Here is an 11,021-nt window from a genome sequence, read left to right as displayed (position 1 = left end):
TGCTGTTGGATGGGCCATTTGGATTTTTGAAAGTCGTGAACACGAAAAAATTTATTGGCTGGCTATGATGTGGTCAATAAATGTTTCTTCTGCTATAACCTGCATAAAATCTTGGTGTTTTTGAATTGTTTGGGATGTATATTCAGGATATTTTCGCTGTCAGGTGAGACTATATTCAGCTATATTTAGTGTCTGAGGGGCAAAACTCTCGGCCAATACTGCGTTTTAAAGGGCCTTGGTTCCCGTGCATATGTTTCAGTCTGAAGCATTATTTTCGAAACGGTGTGCTCCAAACTGCACATCTGAGAAAATACAGGCGAAATATAGTCGTAACCTCAGACAGATATAATACGTGATTACAGCCAACTTGGAAAACCATAAGAATTTATGCTGTTATAGCATATAAATTTGTATTGAAGCACTCCGTAACACCATGGCATATTTCGGATTATAGCCACAATTAATTTGCAATGGCACCGTCAAAATCAAGTGTACCGCATTGTGCAACCTAATTCAAGACAAGGACATCTGATTCCATAGTGTGAATGTCGTTACATCGTCAGTTTTCTTTATATAAAATTGGCCGTCATATCCTCGCGCTAATCGTGAGATATTCCGAGATTCACAAGAAATGGCCGGCGGTAATTAAAGGCTAACGCGTACGCATTAGGAGTGTTCCAACTTTGATATCCTTAATGATTAAGTGATTTATATTTAAATGATTAATGCATTGATAATCCCTAAACCCATATAGCTTAGAGTCCCTTTTATATTGAGAGTTAGCGACAGACTCGGCAATTAGAAACAATATTGTTTCCAAATGGATCACACTGCTTGGCCGAGAGCTCAAGTACAGTGGTGTATGGAATACGCTTGTACAATGGTTGCGTAGTATTTAATTAGACTAATCAGTGCTCAATATAAAGGACGATCAAAATTCACAAAGATTTATAGCTACGACGTGTCTATGTTATCTGAGATTTCAGAATCATTGATAACTGCATCCAGTTGTCCCGCCATATGATAGTTTAAGTTGTACACTTCTTAAGCCCAAGCCCATAGTTTGCGTAATAATTCCCTATGTGCGATACGCACGTAGATATTGGCTAATTAATTTTAAACCACTTCGACGCTTCAATAAACTCAAGAATACAGACGATTATAGATAGACACATATGTTACTATTTAGTCTAGATGTTCTAGAAATGTAACTCAAAATCGTACGAGCACTGTATGGGAACGCGGCCAGCGGCTCGAATTAAGGCACGACAGAGAAGCGGGCAAGGACAATGATTTTAGGGCATGTGGAACAACGCCTATGAATTTTCTCTAAATGGAAGGGCACAGAGACAATTTTAAAAAGCACCAAGAGCCCCACTCCTCAAATATTGAGAGGGACACAAAGGCACTTTTTGTAACGAAATAAAGGAAAACTCCTAACAAATTAGTACATTCACATCGTCTTGCTTTTAATGTACAAAACAATATGCCCCATGTAAGCTTACAGGTAACACCGACCCGCTGGTGACCCCCGCTCTGCTACTGGACGTACATAACAAACAAGCTCCTAGAAACTAGCTTTATACATGAACGCTATCCGGAGCGAGATAATTAATCGCGATGCTGTTATTATTTCGCCTCCTGGCGATTATGCGTTTTAACTCATCATTGTGCAACTACAGCAACGCAACGTGACGTGTATTGTTGACTCCGACTAAAAAACGAAACTAGTGGCAGTATATTAAAGGCAGGCCGACGGCAATTACACAAAAGGGCAAAGCCGTGACTGCGTCGGTCAGTTTGATTTCATGGCATTACGGCGATTGAATGAAGGGGCACCGACGGCAATCTGCCGTACACAGTGCGTCGGTTTATTCGAGGCCATCTGATACGCGGTGAAATATGGAAGATGGCGCCAGCCAATAAAAAACGCCAAAAAACGAACAAAACGGGATACCTAAGAAGCGTGCCGAAAGGAGGTGTTAATCGCCAGCGGCTATACGCCGGGCAATCCTCGCGCAGTTCCCGCGGGCAAGGCGCACGCGACCGCGGCAACGTCGGCGCGCGACTACGCACTGCTTGCAGCTATGGGATCCGTGGCGCCGAATGCTACTCGGCGCACGGATCCATAGCTGCCAGCGAAGAGTCGACAATTTTAGGGCCAATACAATGAAACTGGCGCAGGTGCATTGAATTGAATTTCAAAGCTGATATAAGGGAAATGAACAAAAGTAGATGAAAACAGTACATTTTCGTGTGTTTTTGATTACCATCGGCATGTACTCCGTATTGTTGTACCTCGAAATCTGGAAGCGGAGTAGTTAGCGTCGAGAAAACACAATGTCATCTGTTCACACCAATGTCTGAGCTAACTTACGAAAAACCTCACATATTTTCAAAGTAAGCAATGGCCACAAAAACGGCACCCGGCACTGGGCGCTTTGCCAGTTTTGGTGAAATGATGAAAAAGAACGAAGTATAAATCGGTTACGGTTACGAAGTCGCGTAGGCGACTGAGATAGTTGTTAGTGCAGTACGCGCACGTACGTCACGCATAATTACGTGCATTACGTTATTGTATTATTATTCGTATTATCAGTTTAATTATTATTTTGTTATTCTGATATTATTGGCTTTGGTTATTGCTATATAACCTATAACTCCGCAGTTGGACACAACGAAGTCTTCAGCCAGTGGGAATGTGGTGTAGAGCAGAAGGCACAAGTTGCTATCAATTTCAGTCGTCTGTTAAACCTCAAACCGATACGTGCGCAAGAATGTGGGATTAGAGGAGTTGCCAGGGAAATTGAAGTTTGCGCAGCTACCATTCGAAGCAACGTCACCCCGTTGTGCTGTGTGCAACGTACATATATGTCACTGTTGTTAACACTACCACGAATAGCTGCAACCATGTTCAGTAAAAATGTAATGTTCATGTGTAATGTATGTTGAATATGCAGCTAGAAATGTTAAAGTCAATGACCAGCATTGCTTTATGTAAAGAGTGGAGTTATGATTGTTGTTCTCATTGGATTACGAGCAAAAGCAAACATGAAAAATGCATGAACAGGTGTTACCAGTTCCAAGGAACATGCGCGGCACGCCTAAAGTATAAACTATAAAAACTATAGCGTACGTATATAAAACCACACGTATGTAAAACCACGGTGTACGTATGTAAAACCACACGTAAAAACTATAAGTCTATATTAAGAGCGAAGCTATATTACCTGGCTCCGTACGTGCGAGGTTTTTATCAAGCGCTCTTTCAACCCCGCGCTCGGCCGGGCACCTTCGTCTACCCTGCGGTCGAGGGGAGGCCGTCATTGCTGTACGTTGTGCAGAAAAACTTTGCAGAAAAACTTCGAACTCGCCTGCTCGCAGTTTAATATAAACGTAAACATAAACGTCCACGCACACATAAACGTACACACGCATGTACGCACACATGGCCGTGCGCACGCACGAAGGAACGCACGTATATACGCACGCGGCGTATTGCCGGTTATTGGCGGTTCATTCGCACAACGTGTGGGCGTTTGCCGCTCAAATGCATAAGCGACTTTCAGATCTGAAACATTTCTTTTCGCATCAAAACTAACCCTGAAACAAAACAGTAACATTTCTATTAGTATAAAACAGGAAATAAGGACATTTGATCACATTTCGGTTCGTCATAAATGAAACACTTACCAAATTTTAAATATCATCTCCCTCTTCTATCACACCCAAGGTGAGCTAGAATCGTCATTGACGCTTTCATTATATCTTCAGTTTAATCTTGCATTCTCATTAAAATGAGGATAGGGCTGCAATTTTACATAGTTATCCAGACCACGAAGGATTTGAGTCCCAAATGTTGAGAGCCACTTTTTTACCTTAAAATATTCAGTATCTTGGCTAGGATTTGAATTCGCAGCCTTTGCTGTGAAAAGTGGGCACACTAACCATTACACCACTGTAGGGCTATTATGCAACATGTTATATTTTAATTTAGATGTTTGCCTCATGCCTGACTGAGTATTTTATGTAATATTTCAATTCAAACTTTTGTTAAAATATGGATCTAATGTGTTACATACAGGGCTATTGTGATGTGCTATATCGTAATACAGATACATTGTTAGATGAGATCCGACAGTTCTCCAAGAATAGAAAGATTTACCAGCTGAAATACCAGTATTTTAGTTTATAGTTTTATTTGACGTAAAATAGTATCCATATACGACAAATTCAATTGATGCTGTAATCTACTCAGCAATTAATATACTTTATGTTTATGGTTTTAGACCCTTTAATTAAAAATTCTCTGACAAATAACTATGGTGCCTAACTAAATTAGACACCCATTTTTAGGAGTGATACACAATGCGTAATGTGTAGTAGTCTATTAGACTACTACACATTACGCATTGTGTATCGCTCCTAAAAATGTGTGTCTAGTTTAGTTAGGCACCATAGTTATTTGTCAGAGAATTTTTAATGTTGCTATGTAGGGCTTCCAGTAACCACAAGTTTGCCACACTGGCGTGCGTGAGTCTAACTGAAGGTCATATTTATTAGTCGTTGTAAGAATATGCAGTCACATGCATTTGCAATATACTGAAAATGAATACAACAAATTCTGTTCAATGTAATGAGCCACCCCTAAAACATTTCCTGTTTGCAGTAACCCAATCGCAGGTTTAATGGGTGAGTAAATATATGCCAGTGCATAAGGGGGAAATTGTAAGCCCGAATAGAAAATTGCAGTTTGGATGATTTTCACAGATCAGTTAGTTTATTGCAAATGAGAAATCAATTAAAGATTGATAGCACAACAGAGCACAGTTGTATGTAAATTAAAGTTTGTCAGTTTTTTTTTGCTTTCAGAATAAAGTAATAAAGCCCCCTTTGAGTTAACATAGACGATGGTCAGATAGCAACTTGTGCAGGACGTTGGCTTGTGAAATAGACTACGTAACGTAAGTACTATTCAGCAAATTCTCCTGTCTGTTTCACGTATTGGATATCCTGATTAAAATACTGATAACCGAAATTACAACAGTGAGCAAGTAATAAAATAATTGCATTTGTAGTAGCACTAAGTTTACCTTTTTAGTTTATTTTGTATGTAAACTTTGCTTGCTATCAAAACCTTATCAACTGTATATATTGGATTTATACATGTTACATTTAAGTGACAATATTTTTAGCTACCTGATATAAATGCCATGTATCTACTGTCACCTGGTGACCAGGTATCCCTTGATGCCTCTTGACCGGGTATTCACATCCCTGGTGACCAGGCAGGTACACCACCACTCATGACCAGGTGTCCAAACCCCCTCTCATAGTATGTGTCGCCATCCCCTCATGCACTAGGGGTCTCCACCCCCTAATGCACTAGGGGTCTCCACCCCCTTATGCACTAGGTGTCCCCCACCTCCTCATGCACTAGGTATCCACTGTTTTTCTGAGCAAAACTCTCGCAATACTCGTTTTAAGGGCCTTGGTTCCGTGCATATTTTCAGTTGAAGCCATTATTTCGAAATCGTTGCTCAAAAATGCACATCTGAGAAAAATACAGCGAAATATAGTCTAACCTCAGCAGATATAATACTGATTACACCAACTTGAAAAACAATAAGAATTTATGCTGTTATAGCATATAAATTTGTAATTGAACACTCCGTAACACCATGGCATATTTGATTATAGCAACAATTAATTTGCAAATGGCACCTTCAAAACAAGTGTACCCATTGTGCACCTAATTCAAACAAAGGACATCTGATTCTGTGTTGTTTACATCGTTTTTATTTTTAAATTGGCCCATATCTCGCGCTATCGTGAGATATTCCGAGATTCACAAGAAATGGCGGCGGTAATTAAAAGGCTAACGCTCCATTAGGAGTGTTCCCAACTTTGATATCATTAATGATTAATGATTATTTTAATGATTAATGATTGATAATCCTAACCCTAACTTAGAGTCCCTTTATATTGAGAGTTGCGACAACTCGCAATTAGAAACAATATTGTTTCCAAATGGATCCACACTGCTGCCGCTCAAGTACAGTGGTGTATGGATACGCTGTACAATGGTTCGTAGTAATTAATTAGACTAATCGTGCTTCAATAAACTCAAAATTCACAAAGATTATAGCTAAGACGTGTCTATGTGTATCTAGATTTCTAGAAATGTAACTCAAATTGTTCCCGCCATATGATAGTTTAATTGTACACTTTCTTACCGCCCATAGTTGTGCGTATATTCCTATGTGCGATACCGCACGTAGATATTTGCTAATTAATTAAACCACTCGCGCTTCAATAAACTCAAGAATTACAGAGATTATAGATAACACATATGTTTATATTTATCTAGATTTCTAGAAATGTAACTCAAATCGTACAGCACTGTATGGATACGCGGCAGGGCTCGAATTAAGCGACGAGAAGGGCAAGGCAATTTTTTTAGGGCATGTGAGAAATCGCCTTGAATTTTCTCTAAAATGGAAGGGCACAGAGACAATTTTAAAAGGCACCAAGTTCTCTGTCTCTATATTCACACACGCTCGCGGTAGCCGCACAAGTGCGCCGTTGCTATTGGAAGTGCGCCGTTGCCACCCGTGCTATATTGCAGCAAGTTGTGTGTGCACAGTCACTGAGTGTATTAGTAATCTGTCGCCAACAGTATCCTGGTCCTGCAGTAAGTATATAGGTAGTCGCGTGCACCTATGGTTCGTTGTGAATATATATGGAAATCAGGAGTTAATAATGACAAATTATCCTCCTGATGGAAATGTATATATTGAATGCAGTATCAATATGTATGTATTCAAGGCTGGGTATAGTATAATTAAGTTTCACCGGCATTATAGGAAGACCGAGGCGGGCCGCATCGCTATAGTTTTCCAGTTCACCACATCGCACAAATTTATTTGGGGGTGGGTTATACCACTTTAATTCACGGATGTATATCGGCTCATCTCTTCATCAAAGAAACTCTCCTATTTGTTTTACGTGAAATCTGAAACAATTTTAAAATTCGTTGAATTCGTTTGAATCACTACTGCGTACTTGCTACGAATGTGACATGGATTGTTGGCGGTGGATTACCCACGAATAGCGCATGAAGGTAGTAACGCTCCGTCTATTTCCTTTGCGAGTTTGTCAAATGTTAGCAGACGTCCATGTAGCCACAGGCACTTGAAGCCTTTCATCTGTAAACACACGCCGCCGCCATTGCTGCTGCGCTGCACACTGACACATAAATGTAATCAAGAGCTAATAATACCTCTTGATGTAATGTATGTGTCAGTGTGCAGCGCAGCAGCAATGGCGGCGGCGTGTGTTTACAGATGAAACGCTTCAAGTGCCTGTGCATGTAGCGGGATGTCAGCGCAATTCATGTAATAAATATCCCTTCAGAATGCCGCGTAGATCTGCGGCGCCAGACTAACAGGTTAACCCGAAGCGGTAGAATACAAGGCGCTTGGAGACCATTCCCGTCATACGGGAACATTTGACGCGACTGTCTCCCACTGTACGGTGGTGTTTGCCGAACTGTGCGAGTGGTGTCAGTCTCCAGCACGGATGTCGCGAGCCGCCTGAGATGGAATCCCGAAGATAGAAAGAAGCTGTGCGTTTCGTCGTCCCGTAAACGAAATCCTCTCGTCTCATCTCATCTCAGCCGCGGCTTCCTGCTGGGTACTAGAGCAGCGTGTTTGCTGGCGGCGGCAACGGGAAGATAGAAGAGTCTAATCAATAAACTGTCTCTATGTGTCTCGGTGTGATCAAATTTACGCGCCGTTACGTAATTCATTAGGTTTAGTTTAACGTCTCGAGCACCCGAAATGCGTTATTGATTTTGTTCAAGCAGTCCGTATGTATGCACAACGCTGGTTCTGGTAAGTTTCTTGTGCGTGGAAATGGGAAAGTACAGGATATGAGCTAATGGAACTTGGTAAAAACCAAGATTTATGGAAAGAAGATTTATGGTTACGATAGCGTGGCATGTTATTTAAACTATTGCCCGTGCTATGTTTCAGTTTAGATAATTTTGTTCCCCGCCAATATCGATTCACACGCGAATCAAAACACTAGCAGCTAGGTGGCTCACCGCCTAAGGCCACTATTAAAATGCGTATTATTTGCAGTATAGAAACTCTGGCGTAGATCAGTGAGTGGGTAGACAAATGTCCCCCCCCTCCCCATTTCTTGCGCACATAATATCAGGAGTAAGATAATATAGGTCCTAATATAGATCCTATATTATCTTACTCCTGATAATATGACCGTGCAACATTGACAAGTTACATAATTTATCGATCAAACGTTTTTTTTCGTCAGTATAAATTCAATGGGTTGATCTGAATGTAATATATATATATACACACACAAGAGCTAATAAATACAATGACGTAGGTAAGTAAGGTACGTAATAAGGTAATAAAGTACAAGGTATATAATAAGGTAGATAATATATACATGAGCTAATAATAATAACTTATTAGCTCTTGATATATATCAGAAGTTGATGATAGGGAACTAAATTATTCTGCGATTATCGGTTTTAAACTCATCATTGCAACTACAGCACGCACGTGGACGTGTTATGTTGACTCGACTAAAAACGAAACTAGTGCAGTAGATTAAAGGGCACCGACGGCAATTACACAAAAGGGCAAAGCAGGTGACTGCCGTCGGTCAGGTTGGATTTTCATGGGCATTACGGCGATTGATAGGGGCACCGAAGGCAATTGCCGTCGGTGCCGTCGGTTAATTCGAGCCCTGATACGCGGTGAAATTATGGAAGATGCGCCAGCCAATAAAAAACAAAAAAACCAGTATTTAACCATCCCAGCAACATCTTCTAATAAAATATACAATTTGAAATATTTTTTATTGATATATATGAGACATATAGCAGTTTTTATAGACATTTTCACATTATAGCTTCTAATAAACATAGCCTCCCGATATCACAGACTAGTATAATCACATATTTTGTCCAACAGCTATACATGTATTACATTCTATACACTATTATACTACAGTACACTCACGAAAATATAAAATTATGCAGTCACACGTACACGCACATACTTGCACATCAGATATATACTGCACAACGCACGCTCACTACAAACAACCCTAATGGAGTATCACCCAATTAAAACGAGTAATCAAAACTTGAATCGTGCATGTTTTGGAGATTATAGCCAAGCACGATGGTTCGAAGACATATGTTAGCATTACTCGAGACAGTTGCTGTTACTCCAGCTGTAACGGTAAGTATCGTTTAAGTGGGAAAAACACGAGTCTGGTTGGAAATTAGTTTCTAAATACTGGCTTTAAAATAGGTTTAAATTACACTACATAAAAATTTCATTGTTTAATATTGATTAGAAGCTTTTAAAAACGTTTTAAAACTAACGGTGGCGCCACTATTACTAACCCATCTACTTTCCAAGTTGCGCATTGCAACTTTTCAGCTGCAGGCTACAGACTGAGGGTGTTTCTTATTTGTTAACTTGGGAGGAAAAGGATTGTAATATCTTATAAACAACTTAGATTCAGTTATAATATGGACGAATTTGTCCTAAAATAAAAATCGTTTGGTTAAATAGCAGTTGGGTATAACTGTAATTGCACTTTTGTGATCAGTCCTCGGTCTGTAACGTGTAAAATAAATTGGGGAAAAAGCGCAACTTTATCAGGGTGGCAGCACAATCGTGGGGTGTCATGCCAGCGGCCAAAAATAAAGATGTCGAGACTCACTGTTGTTATATGACAAATGTGAATGCATGATTATAGAAATTTGTAGGTATATACTATTATTTATGCACTTACTATCATAATATCAGGAGTCTATCAATAGATAATCAGGCTTTCAGATTTGAAAAGTACAGGAGGACTACTAATGACTCTGATCTTATGCACTAGCGTATCCCTCCACCCCTCTATGCAGCTAGGTATCCCCACCCCTCATGCACTAGGTATCCCCACCCTCAAATGGCACTAAGGTATCCCCACCCCACTTAATAGCATCCCCACCCCCTGTATACACTAGGTGTCCCCCACCCCCTAATGCTACTAGCATTTGGTGTCTCCACCCCCTCATACACTAGCGTTGCTAGGTATCCCCCACCTCCCTCATGCACTAGAGTATCCTCCCCACCCCTTATGCACTAGGTATCCCCCACCTCCTCATGCACTAGGTATCCCCACCCCCTCATGCACTATAGGTATTCCCCACCCCCTCATGCACTAATATATCCCACCTCCTCATGCACTAGGTATCCCCACCCCCTCATGCACTAGGTATCCCCCACCCCCTCATGCACTAGGTAGTAGGCTATTATCCCCACACTCTCATCACTATCGTATCGCCCACCCCTCTCATGCACTAAGTAACCCCACCTCCTCATGCACTAGCTATCCTCACCCCTTCATTGGCCATAGTATCCCCACCCCCTCATTGGCACTAGGCTGTCCTCGCCACGCGCCTCATGCCACTAGTATCCCACCCCCTCCATGCCCACTAGGTATCCCCCACCGCCTCATGCAACTAGTATCACCACCCCCTCTCATGCACTAGGTAATCCCCACCCCCCCCTAATTGCACTAGGCAATCCCACCCCCATCATGCACTAGGATATCCCCACCCCTTCATGCGCACTAGGTATCCCACCCCCTTCATGCAACTAGGTGTCCCCACCACCGATCTATGCACTAGTATCCCACACACACACTCATGCACTAGTATCCCTACCCCGCTCATGGCACCCCCAGCCCGCTTATGCACTAGGTATCCCACCCCTCATGCACCCCACAACCTATGCATTACACTAGGTGCTTCGCCCACCCCGTCTTGCACTAGGTGTCCCCACCCCTTAATACATTAGGTGTCCCCACCTCATGCACTAGGTATCCCCCACCCCTTCATGCACTACTTTCCACCCCTTCATGCCTAATACCAAGAGCTAATAATACCTATAATATACCTATAAAGGAAAAGGTATTATTAGCTC

At 41.4% G+C, this 11,021-nt stretch overlaps 1 protein-coding gene across 4 annotated transcripts in view; it reads left to right on the top strand.

The window, feature by feature from the left end:
* Window positions 1–11,021, top strand: part of LOC106820723 (coronin-2B-like) — a 53,040-nt gene that overhangs the window by 6,104 nt on the left and 35,915 nt on the right. For all 4 annotated transcript variants that reach the window (XM_014825238.1, XM_014825236.1, XM_014825231.1 and 1 more), the window contains exon 2: window positions 4,873–4,964. The gene's annotated coding sequence lies outside the window, so the exon portion shown is untranslated. The remainder of the gene's footprint in view (window positions 1–4,872; window positions 4,965–11,021) is intronic.

The sequence above is a fragment of the Priapulus caudatus genome, unplaced genomic scaffold (assembly GCF_000485595.1).
Source record: "Priapulus caudatus unplaced genomic scaffold, Priapulus_caudatus-5.0.1 Scaffold44, whole genome shotgun sequence".
NCBI lineage: Eukaryota > Metazoa > Priapulida > Priapulimorpha > Priapulimorphida > Priapulidae > Priapulus > Priapulus caudatus.
This window is presented reverse-complemented; position numbering and strand designations above follow the sequence as displayed.